The sequence below is a fragment of the Artibeus jamaicensis genome, unplaced genomic scaffold, assembly GCF_021234435.1.
Source record: "Artibeus jamaicensis isolate MK-2021 breed Jamaican fruit bat unplaced genomic scaffold, CSHL_Jam_final contig_548, whole genome shotgun sequence".
NCBI lineage: Eukaryota > Metazoa > Chordata > Mammalia > Chiroptera > Phyllostomidae > Artibeus > Artibeus jamaicensis.
Genome location: NW_026521883.1, coordinates 16,766,778 through 16,786,846, shown reverse-complemented (window position 1 = coordinate 16,786,846; position 20,069 = coordinate 16,766,778). Strand labels below are relative to the sequence as shown.

General features: G+C 37.0%; 1 protein-coding gene and 1 pseudogene across 1 annotated transcript in view; one reads left to right on the top strand and one right to left on the bottom strand.

The window, feature by feature from the left end:
• The window catches only part of PRTG (protogenin), a 127,078-nt gene that overhangs the window by 32,162 nt on the left and 74,847 nt on the right, over positions 1–20,069 (bottom strand). The window lies entirely within an intron of this gene.
• Positions 1–20,069, top strand: part of LOC119053499 (RNA transcription, translation and transport factor protein-like) — a 38,786-nt pseudogene that overhangs the window by 9,051 nt on the left and 9,666 nt on the right.

Genomic DNA, 20,069 nt, shown 5'->3' with positions numbered 1-20,069 from the left:
GCCCACTACCAGATTTGAGGTTATACCTGAAAGAGGCTGGGTTGCAGGCCCTGAATATGTGGGTAATGTTAATGTACTCTGAAGGTGGTCAAATACACAGTAGAGCAAAGTCAGAATAATCAAAGATGTAAACATTAGTGAATAAATTAATTAAAAAATATTTTTATTTAATTATTGTTCAAGTACAATTTTCTGTCATTTACTCCCTTCCCAGCCCACCCCCCTGAATAAATGAATTTTACTTTAAGAAGGAAACCTTTAAGAGTTCCAATCCTATCGGATTTTGATCACTGTTCTGCACTGACACTTCAAGCTTCCAAGGTAAAACCAATATGCTATCCTAGTAGGACGTTCCCACAGCCCCACTCCATACCTTCACCCAAACACTATGAAGACCAAGTGTTCTCTGACTGGAAATGAACTCAGACAATAAAACTGACGGACATCAATTCAAGTTTTATAAGTTCCTTCTTATAACATTAACACATCTAGAAGTTTGGTTTCCTGGAAAACACATAGTAGAAAACAATTTTTTACAAAGTGTTTTGCTGTTGAGCAACAATAACAGATATTGGAGCCATTAAAACCAGGCCTTTGTCTCTTCCAGCTGCTGCTTGTTGGAGAGGCTCTGGAGGCCCTGAAAAGAGCCAGGCCGTACTAGGTAAGTCAGGGGCAGGTAAAATTCAGACACAACCTGAGGTCAGGACCATGAGAAAACTTTACACACATGAGCCAGTCCATCTTTGACATCATTTCTAAAATTCAAATCTAGTCAAGACATCATAAGTTCTATTTTCCATCCTCGTACGGAACTTCTCAGGTGGTGGGAAAAACAATCCTCCCAGGACCAAAGGAAGATAAAGCAATCACTGCACCAAAAGAAGACAGATAATCCCTGCCACTTGGTCAATTTACACACATGGAACATGCTGGAGTGGCTTTATAAAATGTCTTAGGAAAATACAAAGTGTTACTTTAAAAATCACCATGTACCAGTTTGAATTATTTACTTAAAATACTGCTATAAAAAGTTTTGCTTATATCAGCAATAGTGTCACAATTAAGACAGTTTCGAAGTATTAAAAATAGTCAAAAAGTTAGAATGTACATGCAGAAGTAAGTAGCAATCTAAAAATTTGCTGATATAAGGTCAGCATATGTGAAGTTTGAAAATGTTAAAGTAAAAAATGCTCAGAATAAGTAAGAAAGGTGAAATTGTGAAGGATGTGACCTGTGTCTGGCCAAATGTCCATTTTTAATATAACCTTTTGTGCTACAAGGTTTTGTGTGAGCCTTTTCAGGCTTATTGTTCCCCTGCAGTCCAACTGAAGAGCTCCTTGGTCTGGGCTAGCCAGGGTGACTGCACTGCCCCCAAGCCTGTCCCTCCAACACAATACCCCCCATATAATTATTCAGAAAAGAGGCCAGCAGTGAGGACTGCTGTGACACCTGGGTCACGGCCTCTGACACAGAATCTGGGGCCAGCCCCAGTCTGGTCCAACAGCAGAGGAGCAGGAGAAATGCTATGGGGGATGGGTGGGAAAGGCGAGCAGAGCAAAACACGCTGCTATAAAAGGCTGTGTTTGAGCACAGTAATGAAAACACAAATCACACTTCAGCAACGTGATTTACCCTCAAGTTATCCAAATGTTGTAAGACCTGTAGTGTTTCTCCCTTCTAGACAGCACGGAGATTAGGGGAGCAGGTCTTTTCTAAAAGGGAATTCTTTGTCTTATAGCCTCAGATTTATGTTAGAGTAAAAAAGTTAATTCATGATGGTTAAAATAATGCCTTACATGAATGGACCACTATGCTGATTTAAAAGCAGAGGTTTTTAGCTAAAAGAATGTAAATTTTGCTTAAACCTAGATTAAAAATTCATTCTCCTTTTGTATAGAAACTGAATTTCTGTAAGGGCTTGTGAATCATAAATATCTTTTACTGTTCGTATTATAACTTTTAAGGAAGTTTTTAAAATGATCACCATGCCAAAATATAAATTTGCTCTGTGATAATATAGAATATTTGAGTATAAAACAGACAAGAGTGGCAGATGGGGTGAGCAATCCCTCACTCTCCCAATTTTCCCTGTGTTGTGTGAAACAGCTCTTTCTGAAAGCTGATGGTAGAGTTATTTGTCTAAACCTGAAATAACTCAGTCCCTTTTGTTCTGCCCCCCCAAGGGTTTTAAGACAAGTAACACCTCTTACTCCCAATACAAACATCCCCTCTCCCACTAATTTTAGGATAATTTAGAAGAAAGTTCTTTTTATGTGGCATTTGAGCCAATTGCCTATTAAAATAAGTATGTCCTATTGATAATCTCCATTTTATAAACACCCACTCCCTCCTCCAAAAGGACTGTTTTGTAAAATCCAACTCTTTACCCCATTATATCATGTTCATTAATATTGTAATCAGGTGGTTTCATTTTCATACATCTATCAGGTTTTCAAGGCTTCTTTTTTACTTTTATTTTTGAAGTATCTTATTTATTTTTACAGAGAGGGTAAGGGAGAAAGAAAGAGAGGGAAACACCAAAGTGTGGTAGGTTGCCTCACACACCTCCAACCAGGCCTGCAACCCACGCTGAGTGGGAAAAGAACTGGTGGCCTTTTGGTTTGCAGGACAGCAATCAATCCACTGAGCCACACCAGCTCAAGGTATCTTTTAAGAGCCAGTTTTAATTTCTGACAAATGCATTACTTGAGGCTATCTGGATACAAAAATATTTGGGGTAAAAGACTTTTACTTGAACACTGCCATGAATGAATGTGGTTTAATTTCAAACTCTGAAAAAATCTGAAAGTGACGCTGGAGGCTCCCACTAACATTTTTTATCTTTAATGCCCCCTTCTTATGACACTCCTTTCCCTTTGTGAATCCCTGGGGAGGAGAGGCCCCTCACCGGTCCCTGTGTAAGATGAGCAAATACTGCCTCTGAGTCTCTCTCAACAGCATCAGCTAATGGAATTATGCCAAGGGCTGATATCTCCTTGGGGGTGGGGGAAAGAAAGGAAGACTCCAAAAGAGCAGCAGACTTAACTGTCCCAAAATTTATGACAGTTTTGTGTGAACAGTACTGAGTTTAGTCAACATGTATGTTCCTGAATGATTTAAAAGTTAATAAAATGAGGCAACTGCTGACTTAAAAAATTTACAATATAAAAAGTATTAGAATGGAGATGGGTAGTACAGTCTCCCAGGACAAAAGAGACTATAAAAGTTACAAATGAAGTTAAGAAAATGAAATAAATTCCTTTATGTTGTATTTCTATCAAGAACAATCCTTACACTTAAAACATCCAAAGTACTTGACTTAGGCTACTGTACTTGGCTTGGCGTTTGTTTAAGTAGCTGCTCCATCTGCCGACACCCATACAATGTCTGACATACATCATACAATGTCTGACATACATCACTGCCTTACAAACAATATTTTTATAGACTGACAGAGAGAGCCTATTCATGACAACCCAACTTCCCCTGAAGCCATGAAATAAATTTCCTCTCAGAACTAACATTTCTCCATTTCACTGTCATGGACTCACCATGCCATTTTGACCCTTTTGTGAAGCAACATGAAAATACCATCTATCATCTCCTGAACCACAGTGACTTGGTCAGAGGTACAGTTTCATTGCAAAAACATCTGTGGTTTGATAACCATTCCTCCAATTCTCAGACCTCAGCAGTTAAAGTCATGCTTACAAGATGAGAAAGATGCTGGTAGACAGCTTGATACTAATCTTAAATTTTTCCCGAGTGGGAAATGCAAGCTAGTGAACTATCAGCTTCATCAATCACAGTGATGAAACATGATTGTGTTATTTATTTATGTCTCTTTTAGAACTCACAAGAAGCACTATGTTACAACAATTTATTGAAACTTTGCTAAATATATCACCCTGAAATAGATTTTAATGTTAGCACACAACAGAATTCTGGGAGTTCTTTGATACAAACAGGTGCAGATCACTACCATGTTAATTGGCTACAAACAATCCATTCAAATTCTACATAAACATTAAATCTTTCAGGTATTGAAAAACACTGAAGATCTTTGGGTATTGGAAAAGTATTAAAAATATCTTAAAATGGTTTTCAACACATATACAAGAGAACTTCAAACAATTTTCTGATAAAACATTCAATAGAAGCTCTAAGGTTTCTCACACTCTGTCATTTCAGAAGTGCTGCTGTTTCAACCATGTGCAGAATCACTGTAAGACCATTCCAAATTTGGAGGTACTGATTAAAGATTTACAACACAGTACAGGGCACTTTTAATCTTTTAAAGTACATTTTAAACATTTTGGTGTATTTGCTGTATTCCTTGTTCTTTTATTAGTGTGTGTGCATATACATACATACTCCATTGTTGAGTCATCACGACACTTCCCATGTAAGTAAATAATTGGACATGTTTCCCCTCAGAACAAGATGTTCTCTCCTAGATAACCACAATACCCATTATTATAGCCAATAAGTTTAACAATGACACAATTTTACCTAATACATAGTCCATTTTTACATTTCCCAAATTGTCCCGATGTCCTGTATAGCTATTCCTCACCACCATCACCCCAGTCCAGCGCAGGGTCATACCCTGTATATGTCTCCTTCGTCTACAATTGTTCCCTGTCCTTTTCCTATTTTCACTGACAATTACATCTTTACAGAATCCAGTCTGGATGTTTTGTGGACTATCTCACCATCTCAATTTATGTGACTGTTCCTTGATTATACTCAGATTATGTAATTTTGGCAAGAGTACTGCACAGGTTAGATTATGAGTTTAATACAGGATTTTTATTAAAGGAAAGAAAACAAAATCTATGCATTTTCTAAGTGTGATTTTGTTAGATTGATTCTTGAAGAAGAAAATTATAGTTTTAAAAGCTTTTCCAACCCCAAAATAGCCTAATTTTCTTAGTGTCCTGTTTTAGCTCTATCTCTGTGTACCTATTTATCATAGTTTATTCTTGTATTATTATTAATTATTACACTATTTTCCATACAACCAGTTGCCCACCCTGTATTATCCCTTTGAATGTTTGTACTGAACTGCTGTGAGACAACGAGGACGATAAAGAAAAAAGCTCCAACATGTCTTCAGGCTTTTAGTAAGATTTCTAGAAATACCTGGGGTGTTTAGTATAAAAAATTACAAATGTGGATGTATTTTTTAAATTCTCAATGCACACACTAGAATGTGGGCTTATAACATGTACACAGTGTGGGAATAGAGCATACCAAGAATCAGGACCATAAAGTATGCAATTGGACCAAAGGATAAAGAATTAATATGATTAAAACAGTAACTGTAATTTCTTAGTTTGGAAATTGCATAGAAAAATGGGCCTTTAAAAGAAGGTCTCCTTCTTGAAGTTTTCAGAGGTTTTAATAGTAGTTTTGTATGAGCAGAATTATGGCCCATCTACCATAATTTTGCTTCAGAAACAAAAGGTCATTTTATAAAAAGAGTAGAAGTGTATTCAAGAAAGGGAAACACACTAAAAATCATCATACTTGGCCATCCAGATGGAGAAAGGTGAAAGTTCAAAAAAATTATTTTAATTGTTTCCTCCACTAATATTTCTAGGTCATCCAAAACCCTGTAAATTGTTAAATGATCCTAGAAACCACAGGAAACTTCCCTTCTTATTGTCTCAAGTCACTGTCGAGCATAAGTTAGTATGATTAGATTCACAGAGAATCTCCAACAATCTGAACATACAGAATTTTTCTGGAGGTACTGAGTTTGGCAAATTTAATTATTACATTTTAATCTTCTAATAATTAAACTGTCCTGTGCCCCACAGCTAAGAGTGTTTGTGGTTTGCTTGGGCTGCAAAAAACTGCATAGCTATATTTATAGGCATTTCTAGCAACTGTTCAGGACCTTATGCAATAAAGAAGCCATAATCCTAGTTTTATCAACTTCCCAATCTTTATCTTTGCTTCAATTTCTTCATTTAGGCACATCCAATTAAAAAATACTATCTTTTCTCAGTATGGTTGAATACATGTTTATTATAAAAAATTTGTAAAACTTCTACAAGGAAAATACCTTCATATCAACACCCAGAGATAATTTCTGTGAACGTTAAGTTGTATGTTTTTTCATTACCTTCCCTATCCAAATGTACACATACTCATTATTTTTTGCATTTTATAATCTATTTTTTCACTTAACATATGGTGAACAACAGTTCATGTTACTTAGTATGCTTCTAAAACATTCCTTTCATGTCCATGTTTGTTTAAATTGTATGATTAAAGTTTATTTTATTAAATCTCTGTAGCTGAATTTTTAGATTTTCTCCAGCTTTTCATAATTATAAATGACCTTGAAGACTACAGTGAACATCCTTGTGGTTAAATGTTTATGCATGTTCATTATTATTTTCTTTTTAATTTTTATTTTATTGATTATGCCATTACAGTTGTTCTATTCTCCTTTCATTTCCCTCCCCCCTGCACACCCCCTCCCCCACCATTTTCCCTCCCTTTAGTTTATGACCATGTGTCTCAAGTTCTTTAGATTCTACATTTCCCATACTATTCTTGCCCTCCCCCTATCTATTTTCTACCTACCATCTATGCTACTTATTTTCTGTACCTTCTCCCCCCTTCTCCTTCTCCCACTCCCCTGTTGCTAACCCTCCATGAGATCTTCATTTCTATGGTTCTGCTCCTGATCTAGCTGTCCTCTTAGTTTGCTTTTGTTTTAGGTGTGGTTGTTAATAACTGTGAGTTTGCTGTCCTTTCACTGTTCATCTTCTTTTTCTTAGATAAGTCCCTTTAACATTTCATATAATAAGAGCTTGGTGATGATGAACTCCTTGAATTTGATCTTATCTGAGAAGCACTTTATCTGCCCTTCCATTCTAAATGAAAGCTTTGCTGGATAGAGCAATCTTGGTTGTAGGTCTTTGGATTTCATGACTTGGAATACTTCTTTCCAGCCCCTTCTTGCCTGTAAGGTCTCTTTTGAGAAATCAGCTGACAGTCTGATGGGAACTCCTTTGTAGGTGACTGTCCCCTTATCTTTTGCTGCTTCTAGGATTCTCTCCTTCATTTTAATCTTGGCTAACGTAATTATGATGTGCCTTGGTGTGTTCCTTTCTTGGGTCCAACTTCTTTGGGACTCTCTGAGCTTCCTGAATTTCCTGGAAGTCTATTACCTTTGCCAGATTGGGGAAGTTCTCCTTTATTATTAGTTCCAATAAGTTTTCCACTGGTGGCTATTCCTTTTCCCCTTTTGGTACCCCTATAATTTGGATGTTGGAATGTTGAAAGATGTCCTGGAGGTTCCTAAGCCTCTCCTCATTTTTTTAAATGCTTGTTTCTTCATATTTTCCTGTTTGGTCATTTTTTCCTTCCTTCTGGTTCACTCCCTTGATTTGAGTCCCAGTTTCCTTTTCATCACTATTGGTTTCCTATGCATTTCCCTTCATTTCAATTAGTTTAGCCTTCATATGTTCCTCTAATTTGTGGCTAAAATCAACCAGTTCTGTGAGCATCCTGATGGCCAGTGTTTTGAACTGTGCATCTGAAAGTTTTGCTATTTCTTCGTAGCTTAGAGTTATGGGCTCTGGGGCTTTGAGATCTTCCTGAGCCATTTTTGGTCTGTTCAGGTCTGTTAAGTATGAAGAGCAGAGCCTTAGATGTTCACCAGGGCGGGGCTGCCCAAGTCGCTAGGTTGTGACACTGTATGTGGGGGCAAGGTCAGAGCAGGGAAATGGCGGCCTCCTCTGCTGCCCCCCCTGCTGGGGCCTGCTCGGTCCTGTCTCACTGCCCACTCCTAGTAGGTCAGGCTGAAGAATTCGTTGTTATAAGAATTCCAAAAAGTTCAATTTTCTGTGTTCTGGCTGTGTTTTCTATTGCTAATATTTTATTGTCTCTAAACTTAGTTGTGTGAGAAAGCACAGCGTCTCCATCTATTTCTCCATCCATTATTATTTTCTCATGATAGGTGCCTATGACTGGAATGTCTAGGAAAAAGCATGCATATTACAACTTCCCTGCCAGCTCCTCTTTTTGGTGTTACTTAATTACTCCCTAGAAAGGTTGTGTATCAATTTATGTTCTATTGGTATGACTGTTCTTAAATCTCAGACCCTTACCAACACAGGGTCTTAATCACCTGTGTTTATTTTGTCAAAATTGATGTTTATTATTTTGTCAAAATTTGTGTTTCTGTACTGACTCCAAATCTTTCTTAGAAGGAAGCAGGACATGTATATATCTGAAATAATGACTCTAGCTAAATGTATTTAGACAATCTACCATAAAACATGTATAAACTGTGACAATTATGCAAAACGTGCTGCCTACTGTCTTCAGAGGTTGCATAAGTTATTGGTAACATTCTGGGAGGCTGAGAAAGCTGATGCCACTTTAGTCCATCAAGGTCTTTCACTTAATCAACTTCTCTTACCCTTCAGATCTTAATTCAACATCAGTTTCTTGGAGAATCCTACGTTGACCTCCCACACCTCCCACCCTCAAATGACAGTGTCCTCTACAATATGGCCTTATAACTAACTCTCTGTCATTTTCCATCACAGCACTACTACAGATTGTAATTATAATTTATGGGATTATTCAATTAATGTCCATTTCCTTTTCTAGATTATAAAGCTCCATAGCTGCAGTAGTTACTTAGAAATAGCTGATTGTCTATTTTAAAATAGTGGTTTCTATGTAATTTTATTTCACTCTCTATTAATAAAGTTTTTTTCTAGCTTGCATACTCATACCACATATACCTATATTTACTTACCTGTGTGACTGTCCTATTATGTAAATTATAAAAGACAAAAGTATTTTTTAAAGCTAAGATAAAAAATATTTTCCTCAGGCAATGGCTTGTCTTGGAGCTGCTTCACAACCCCTGGAGCAATTAGTACAAAACTTAAAGAACAAGCTTAAAACAGAAAACATAAGTATAATAAGTGTAATATAGCACAATTTTTTATCCTCCTTGAAGTTTCTTTCATGTGCTAATGTGGCATTAAAAAAATTCCTCTTCTTTAACCTACTTAGATCTTTAAGGACCTCACACACATCTAAAGATTCTTTACATTCACCAGAAACTTCCAGAGTGGTCTGAGGGTTGACATGCACTATGATTAATGGACAGTATTGGTTTAATTTCCTACAAAAAGAGTTTTCTCTTTGTAAGGAAAACAGTTATTTATAAATTATGGCAAGCATTTTATCATCCCTACAGATTTTTAAAAATAGAAAAATTAAAAGCTTACTGAAAATTTTTCTTCATTCATAAATATACCATTGAAAGTTCTGGTCTATTCAACAATCAAGAGCTGATCAATAACTATGAGCATCTTCCTGATACCAAGGAAACACTACTTTTATTTGTTATCATTTTAGTGAGGTTTTATCAACTCATCTACAAGGGAAGCAGAAAATGAAACAGTGAAATCAATTTAATAAATAAACTTCAAAATTTTAATACAAAGTGCTGCAGAGAATAGTGAGATATTTTAGGGAGATTTACATAAAGATTCAATATAAAGCTATTAGTTAAATATTACATACATCTGAATATCATTAGATAGTAAACTATTAAAGCTTATTCAAATGTCTTAATTTGAATTGTCATCTGGGACCGAGTTTAAAATTCTGAAGACAAATAGGGAGTTTAATTTTTTTCTCATGAACTCTTTAGATTTTATATCTGAAGAAAAACTTGACTTAACATATAAAGAAATGAACAATTGGTGACTTTTATTCTAATATTGTGATAGTACCTGTTTTTAGAAAAAAATGTCTCCTGCTGTTTTGCTTTCCCTAAAGAGAAGATATTTCGCTAAGGAAAAGAGATTTCACATGGAAATTTAATTTGAGAGAGCTGGCAGGAAGGGGTATTTGCTGAGAGAGGGAGACAGAGAAAAATGCTTTGACCAGGGCCTCCCTGACTGACTACTCTAACATCAGACCCCAAACTTAAGTGAAACAAAACTCAAAACTAGAAACACATTACAATTGGTATTTCACTCTACAGACTAGTAAAATAACAGAGCCGCTTGAAATAATGGAACTTCCTTATCCTGCTTATTTTCTCCGTCTCCACAGGGGCCTTACTTTATTTAGGCTTCTTTTCAGTCAGGCATGTGAAGTGAGGCTCCACAAGTACTGTAAATCTTCACCCAGAGCCAGAGGTCAAAGGGTTATCTGTGCTATGTGGTTTTAGGGTTTTCTTTACTCTTTCTTTCTTTCTCTCTCTCTTTCTTCTTTTTGCTTTTTCAGCAAGAAAATAAAATGTATGCATATGAAACACAACAAGCTAATTTAGGTACTAAAAAAGTCCCTGTTCTACACATGAAATGCTTTCTCAAGTAAACCAATGAATAACTCCTCAGGCATTCTACAAAGAGAAACCGGATGCAACAGAGCCCCCTCTTCACCACGACTGTCTGCTAGGAAACTTGCCACACAGCTGTTAAAGTAGTAAAACAACTTCAAACCTACAAAAGTGATGGCCATATAGACAAATGCATCAATTTCGTTCCTGGAAAAAAACAACTCTGCTTTGTCTAAAAAAAAAAAAAAGAAGTCACTGAGTATCATTTTTGTTCACAAATTATAGCTCATTTACTAATAAGACAGATGTTTTTCACAGAGCTTTCCGTGTTTTAGAGCTTTTCAAAAGGTAATGAGTATTCAAGACTAAGAATATAAAAGTCCAGGAAACCATCAAAATTCTTTTCCCAATTATTTTTTGGGAGTTTTATATTGAAAATTGAATCTTTTTATGTTTTTAAAAGATAGTGAAAAATGTTTAAGAACATTTTTTCTTTCTTTGTCTCCCAGTGATCTTTTTAAAATGGGAAATAAAATTGTTAGGTGTAACATCCTATAGAATACCATTAATACAGTTTTGATACTGTAAAATATATAGCATAAGAGTAAAAAGCATTTATTCTCTGAGGGGATGCTGTAATTTTAATGTTTTTTGCAATCCCATGAATTGAAGACACAGAAATGCAAATTACAATAGTACTGCTATCACATTTAACTGGATTACAAAAAAAGTTACAAAAAAACCTTTAAACATTAAAGAGTGTAAAACATCTTTAGGTATTTGCTACAAGATTCCAGACGGAATTGGCCAACTTTATTTCTCCCATAATATAGCAGCAATGATTTGTTTGATTCCTTTTGCTTCTTTCTTTCTTATTTAAAATTCCTCTATCTTTTGCAGCAAGTAAAAGAAACTGCTAAATGTTTAGAATGGCACCAAATAAAAAATATAAATAAATATGAGGCCCTGGCCAGGTAGTTCAGTTGGTCAGAGCATCAGCACAATACACCAAAGTCACGGTTCAATCTAGTCAGGGCACATACAAGAATCAACCAATGAATTCATAAATAAGTGGAACAGCAAATCGATGTTTCTCTTTCTCTCTCTCTAAAATCAGTAAGGGAGGGGGGGGGAATAAACATGGCCTTATCTATATGAAAAGAATTTTTGTTTCCTGAAGTCCACAAAGATGATCTTTATAAAAGACTGCATGAAAAATTACAACTCATAAAATGATGATTTTCCAGAAGGCCAAATAAGGAGCTTTCCAGACAAAAGAAGTCTATAAGAATACACCTCCACCAAACCAGCTCTGCAAGACATGCTAAAGGGACTGCTTTAAGGAAAGGAAGGAAAAGAGAGAGAAAGGAACACAGGTACAAAAATGACAACGATAAGTACCTATCAATAATAACCTTAAATGTAAATAGATTAAATGTTCCAATCAAAAGACATAGAATAGCTGAATGGATAAGAAAGCATGACCCATACATATGCTGCTTACACGAGACCCACCTCAGGACAAAAGACCTACACAGACTGAAGTAAAGGGCTAGAAACAAATTTTCCAAGCAAACAGACTAGAAAAAAAAGCAATACTCATACCAGACAAAATAGACTTCAAAAAAAGGGCCATAAAGAGAGACCCAGAAGGTCACTTCATAATACTCAAGGGAAGAATCCATCAAGAAGACATAAACATTGTAAATATATATACACCCAATGTAGGAGCACCCAAATACATAAAGAAAATCTTAGAGGACTTCAAGAAAGATATTGATAGCAACACAATTATAGTAGGGGAATTTAACACCCCACTGTCAAAAATGGACAGATCTTCCAAATAAATATCAACAAAGATATTGTGGCATTGAACAACGCCCTAGATGAAATAGACTTAACTGATATATATAGAGCCCTTCATCCCAAAGAAGCTAAATACACATTCTTTTCAAATGCACATGGAATATTTTCAAAGATAGACCACATGCTAGGACACAAAACAATCCTCAACAAATTCAAGAAAACTGAAATCATATGAAGCATTTTCTCCAACCACAAGGAACTGACACTAGAAACCAACCCCAAGGGAAAAAACCCCAAACACTCAAAATCATGGAGATTGAATAGCATGCTATTAAACAATGAATCGGTCAAGAATGAAATTAGGAAAGAAGTCAAAAGTTTCTGGAAACAAATGAAAATGAACTCATGACAACCCAAAACTTATGGGACACAGCGAAGGCAGCCCTGAGAGAGAATTTCATAGCGACACAGGCCTACCTAAAAAAGATAGAAACATTTCAAAGAAACAACCTAACCCTATGCCTACAAGAACTTGAGGAACAACAACAAAGACAGCCCAGAGCTAGTAGAAGGAAGGAAATAACCAAGATCAAAGCAGAATTAAATGACATAGAGACGAAAAGCACAATTCTAAGGATCAATGACTCCAGGAGCTGGTTCTTTGAAAAGATAAACAAAATCGACAAGCCTTTAAGCAGGCTCATCAAGTAAAAAAGAGAGAGGACCCAAATAAACACAATCAGAAATGAGAGAGGAGAGACTACAACTGACACCACAGAAATACAAAGGATTGTAAGGAATTACTATGAAGAACTGTACGCCAAGAAATTTGAAAAGCTAGGTGAAATGAACAAATTTCTAGAAAAATATAATCTTCTAAAACTCAATGAAGAACAAGCAGAAAGCCTGAACAGACCAATAACAGCAGAAGAAATTGAAGCAATAATAAAAAAAACTCCCAAAACACAAAAGCCCTATACTGGACGGGTTTCACAGGAGAATTCTACAAAACATTTAAGGAAGAGCTAACCCCTATCCTTCACAGACTATTGGAAAAAATTCAAAATGATGGAAGACTCCAAAACTCTTTTTATGAAACCAACATCATCCTAATCTCAAAACCAGATAAAGACACAAGAAAAAAAGAAAACTTCAGGCTAATATCACTGATGAACATAGACGCTAAAATCCTCAACAAAACATTGGCAAACCACATCCAACAATACGTTAAAAAGATATTACACCATGACCAAGTGGAATTCATCCCAGGGATGCAAGGATGTTCAACATTCGCAAATCAGTAAATGTAATACACCACATAAACAAAAGCAAAGACTAAAAAACACATGATCACATCAATAGATGCAGAAAAAGCATTTGATAAGGTACAATACCCATTCATGGTAAAAACAGTCAGCAAAGTGAGAATAGAGGGAGCATCCCTCAACATAATAAAGGCCATATATGAGAGACCTACAGACAACATCATACTCAATGGGCAAAAACTAAAAACTTTTCCACTAAGATCAGGAACAAGACAAGGTTGTCCACTTTCACCACTTCTATTCAATACAGTATTGGAAGTTTTAGCTACAGCAATCAGACAAGAAAAGGAAATAAAAGGCATCCAAATCAGAAAGGAGCATTGTCATCTGCAAACTGTCATTGTTTGCAGATGACATGATAGTGTACATAGAAAATCCCATAGACTCCACCAAAAAACTGCTCAACCTAATAAATGAATTCGGCAAAACAGCGGGATACAAAGTCAATATCCAGAAATCAAAGGTAATTTTTGTACACCAACAATGAAACAGCAGAATCAGAAATCAAGAAAAATATCCCATTCGATATAGCAAAAAGAAAAATAAAATACCAGGGAATAAACCTAACCAAAGAGATAAAAAACTGTATGCAGAAAACTACACAACACTGAAGAAAGAAATCAAGGAAGACACAAACAAATGGAAACATATACCGTGTTCATGGATTGGAAGAATTAACATCATCAAAATGCTCATACTACCCAAAACAATTTACAAATTCAATGCAATACCTATTAAAGTACCAATGGCATATTTCACAGACATAGAATAAACACTTCAAAATTATATGAAACCATAAATGACCCCAAATACCGGCTGCAATTTTGAGAAAGAGCAAAGTAGAAGGGATCACAATACCTGATACCAAACTGTATTACAAGGCCACTGTAATCAAAACAATCTGGTACTGGCATAAAAACAGACAAATGGACCAGTGGAACAGAACAGAGAGCCCAGAAATAAGCCCAAGTTTTTATGGTCAATTAATATTCAACACAGAGGGCAGCAACATAAAATGGAGTAAAAATAGCCTCTTCAACAAATGGTGTTGGGACAACTGGACAGCTACATGCAAAAAAAAATGAAGCTCGAGCACCAACTTACACCATACACCAAAATAAATTCAAGGTGGTAAAAAGACAAAATAAGCTGTAACACCATTAAAGTCCTAGAGAAGAACAGAGGCAGGAGAATCTCAGATATTTCACGCAGCAACATTTTTACTGATACGTCCCCCAGAGCAAGAATATAAAGGAAAAAATAAAACAAATGGGATCTCATCAAAATAAAAAGCTTCTGCATGGCTAAAGAAAACAGTATTAAAATAAAAAGAGAACCAACTGTATGGGAAAACATATTTGCCAATGGTACCTCAGACAAGGGTTTAATCTCCAAAATATATAAAGAACTTACATGACTCCACTCTAAGAAGCCAAGCAACCCAATTAAAAAATGGGCAAAGGACTGGAACAGACATTTCTCCAAGGAGGACATACAGAGGATCCAGAGACACGTGAAAAAATGCTCAATATTGCTAGCTATCAGGGAGATGCAAATCAAAACCACAGTGAGACACTATTTCACACCAGTCAGAATGGCCATCATAAACAAAGCAACAAACAAGTGTTGGAGAGGTTGTGGAGAAAAGGAGACCCTAGTGCACTGCTGGTGGGATTGCAGACTGGTACAACCACTATGGAAAACAGTATGGAATTTTCTCAGAAAACTAAAAATGGATCTGCCGTTTGACCCAGCAATTCCACTGCTAGGATTATACCCTAAGAACCCTGAATCACCAATCCAAAAGAACTTATGCACCCCAATGTTCACAGCAGCACAATTTGCAATAGACAGGTGCTAGAAGCAACCTAGATGCCCATCAGTAAATGATTGGACCCAAAAACTATGTTACATTTACATAATGGAATTCTATACAGCAGAAAGAAAGAAGGCACTCCTACTCTTAGTGATGGATGGATGGATGGAACTGGAAAGCATTATGCTGAGTGAAATAAGCCAGGTGGTGAAAGACAAATACCATATGATCTCACCTTTAACAGGAACCTAAATAACAAAACAAACAGATAAGCAAAATATAACCAATGACACTGAAATAGACAACAGGCTAACAGGGACCAGGGGGGAAAGGGGAGGGAATTTCAGGGGAAAAGGGGAAGAAGGGTTTACAGGAACAAGAATAAAGGACACACAGACAAAAACTAAGGGGGTGGAAATGGGAGGGAGGTGGGGAGCACTGGGGGGGTGGCCTGGGATGGGAGTAAAAGACAGAAAACTGTACTTGAACTACAATTAAAATTAAAAAAATATTTAAATGATGATTTTCCAAGTTTTATATAGAGAAATTTCAGTGAGATTTGTTGGATGTGCTTACTTTCCTGAAAAAGTGACCCAATATCCTTTGTTTTACAATTATGCTGACAGTGGCTTCTCCTACTCAAGCCTTTGTCAGTTCAGTTTCTTTTGAGGTAGCTAAACCAGGAGAATGCCAGGGTCCCTTAGAACAGGATGGCATCAGAGTGCAGTCTTAACTCTCAGCTTCTCTGTCTGCCTTCAATGACCGTCTCAGATCTTATGAAATCTAAGCCCATATATTAAGCTGCTATAGATATCCCTACCAGGACACCAACCTTTCCAACCCAACATGATCAAGGATGAATCCAGTATATCTCCCCAGTTCTCCCAACCTCCTCTTACTTCTGAAAGCCCTACTCCAATTGAAGTACCACCCACCCAGACCTCCTGACATTCATTCCAACTTCTTCCATTGCCTAATTATATTTACAAACAACTAATAGTTATCGAGCACTTACTATGTACCAATGCATTGTGCTAAGCATTCCACATGCACTAGCATATTTAATCCTCAGTATCTTAGATGTACAACAAACAGATGTTCATCGTGTTGGGTAGAGAGCTAAGATTTGGCCATCTGATCTCAAAACTATCAGTCTTCTATATTAAGTTTTAAATTTACATACACTAAACTTATATAATTTTTTGGTACATAATTCTATTTAACAGATGTACAGATTTGTGTAACCACTACCAGGATACAGAACAATTAATTCTATCACATCCAGAAACTGCCCGTGCTGCTCCTTTGTATTTAAAAGCCTGTCCCCCACCCCGACCCATGGCAATCACTGATTTGTTCTCCAGCCCCACAGTTTTGACTTTTTGAGTATGTCACATAAATGAAATCATACAAATGTACCCTTTTGAGCTGGTCTCTTTTACTCATAATAATGCCACTGCTATCCATCAAAACTTGTTGCAAGCAGCAATATAGTTAGTTCATTGCTTTTTACTGGTGAGAAGTATTGCAATTGTATGAATATACTGCAGTCTGTTTATCCATTCACCCACTGAAGGACATATGTTATTTCAAGTTTGGGGGATTATGAATAGAGTTATATATTGTATACAGGTTTTTGTGTGAATATAACTTCATTTTTCTAGAATAAACGTGTAGAATGGGATTGCTAGATCACATGGTACAGGTATGTTTAACTTTGTATGGGTGGCTGTACCACTTTACATGCCTGTAATCCTGTATAAGAGTTCCAGGTGCTCACCCTGGCTGGTGTGCCAGCCTGCAAATCAAAAGGTTGCTGGTTTGATTTCTGGTCAGGGCACATGCGGGGGTTGTGGGCCAGATCCCCAGCTGGAGATGTATGAGAGACAACCAGCATATTGATGTTTCTCTCCTTCTCCTTCTCCCTCTCTTCCCTTCTTTCTAAAAATGAATAAAATATTTTCTTAAAAAAGGAGAGTTCCAAGTGCTCTACATCCATGTCACCACTTGTTTTTGGCATTTAAACATTTTTAGTCATTCTAATATGTATGCAGTAGTACCTTGTTGTATTTTCAAATTTGCATTTCTCTAATGGCTAATGATGTTGAACATTGTTTCATACATCGCCTTAGGTATAATTGCTGTATCTGAAGGCCTCCTATCAGGCCCATATATAATCAGACAAGTCCTACTTATTCTAAGTTTAAAACAACTTCACATCTGCCTTATCTCCAATAAACTACTATCTTAGCTTATACTCTCATCATCTTAGATTACAACCATCTTACTGATTTCTTATCTTCAGCAGCCCCCTATTTGGTCCATAGTCACTGCACTCTGTAAGCCTATCCACTATGATACCACTGACAGTAACTTTTCTAAAGTAAGCCATGTCAGTTTCTTGCTTAAAAACTTTTGAGGAACTTCCAGCCAAGATGGAGGCATAGGTGGAAACACTGTGCCTCCTCACACAACCAAGTTTAAAGACAACAAAGTTTTAGTAACTAAAACACACAGAAAATTGAACTGTATGAAAGTCTGACAACAATGAACCATTCAGCCAGATCGGTAAGAGGGGTGGAATCAGTGGCTGGTGAGTGGTGTCACCCAGGAAAAAGCGGCCTGACCGACTCAGGCGCGCAGCGGTGGTTGGCAGATCCCAGGTGTGGGGTAATAACAGGCAGACCCAATGAGGGTGCAAGGCAACTGGCTGACTGCAGTCACACATTCCCACACAGATAAACCAGGCAAAAAAAACCAGCAGTGAGACAGACCGGGTAAACCAGGGCCCCAGCACCTAGAATTAAAGCCTAAAAGCACCAATTGGAAAAACTTTCGGGGTCGAGGTGCCGGGAGAAGCTCCCAGGCTCACAGAGTTCATTGGAGAGACCCACAGGGTCCTGGAGGGTGCACAAGTGCACACATCCAGGAACCAGCACCAGAAAGGCCCAATTTGCTTGTGGGAAGAGGCAGAAGGGACTGAAATCTGAGAGAGAGTGTGGAACAAGCACCATTGCCCCTCTCTGACCCCACATATGTCCCCACATACAGCATCACAACCACTGGGTCACCCCACCCTGGTGAACACCTAAGGCTCCGCCCCTCTTTTGTAACAGGTGCGAACAGACCAAAACATTATGGCTCAAACAGAACAGCTCAAAGCCCCAGAGCCAATACTTCTAAATGGTGAAGAGATAGCCAACCTACCAGATACACAGTTCAAAACACCGGTGATCAGGATGCTCGCAGAACTGGTTGATTTTAGCCACAAATTAGAGGAACATATGAAGGCTAAACTAATTGAAATGAAGGGAAATGCACAGGAAACCAATAGTGATGGAAAGGAAACTGGGACTCAAATCAAGGGAGTGAACCAGAAGGAAGGAAAAAATGATCAACCAGAAAAGAATGAAGAAACAAGCATTTAAAAAAATGAGGAGAGGCTTAGGAACCTCCAGGACATCTTTAAACATTCCAACATCCAAATTATAGGGGTACCAGAAGGGGAAGAGAAAGAGGAAGTGGAAATCTTATTTGAACAAATAATAAAAGAGAACTTCCCCAATCTGGCAAAGGCAATAGACTTCCAGGAAATCCAGGAAGCTCAGAGAGTCCCAAAGAAGTTGGACCCAAGAAGGAACATGCCAAGGCACATCATTACATTAGCCAAGATTAAAATGAAGGGGAGAATCCTAGAAGCAGCAAGAGATAAGGGAACAGTCACCTACAAAAGAGTTCCCATCAGACTGTCAGCAGATTTCTCAAAAGAGACCTTACAGGCAAGAAGGGGCTGGAAAGAAGTATTCCAAGTCATGAAATCCAAAGACCTACAACCAAGATTGCTCTATCCAGCAAAGCTTTCATTTAGAATGGAAGGGCAGATAAAGTGCTTCTCAGATAAGATCAAATTCAAGGAGTTCATCATCACCAAGCCCTTATTATATGAAATGTTAAAGGGACTTATCTAAGAAAAAAAAGATAAAAAATATGAACAGTGAAAGGACAGCAAACTCACAGTTATTAACAACCACACCTAAAACAAAAGCAAACTAAGAGGACAGCTAGATCAGGAGCAGAACCATAGAAATGGAGATCACATGGAGGGTTAGCAACAGGGGAATGGGAGAAAGAGGGGGGAGAAGGTACAGAGAATAAGTAGCATAGATGGTAGATAGAAAATAAACAGGGGGGAGGGCAAGAATAGTATGAGAAATACAGAATCTAAAGAACTTGTGACACATGGACATGAATTAAAGGGGGGATGGTGGGGGATGGGTGTGCAGGGTGGAGGGGAATGAAGGGGGGAAGGGGACAACTGTAATGGCATAATCAATAAAATATATATATTTAAAACCTGTTAAAATCATATACAGTCTTATTTTGACTACATAAAGAAAAGGAATGGAGAGGAAATATATGTATACAGGAGTGGAAAAAAGTAGGTTAACATTTGTTTGTATGGAAAAAGACATGCAGGTTATGATTATTACTAATAAATAATAATCCAAGAATAAACTCACAACTGTAAATCTACTTTTGTCCATTTGTTTATATGTGTATATGTGTGTGTGTGTATGTGTATATATATAAAACAAGTGTATTACAAGGTTTTAATGATTTTCTGTGATTAGGGAAATAGATTATGGTACTTTAATTGTCTACTGTATACACATTTTGAATGATTGGAAAAGCCTCTTTTCCAATTTTGATAACCAGAGGACATATATAGTAAAAAAATTAAATAAAACTAGTTGTAATGTTAATATAAAAAAACTTTTGATGGCCC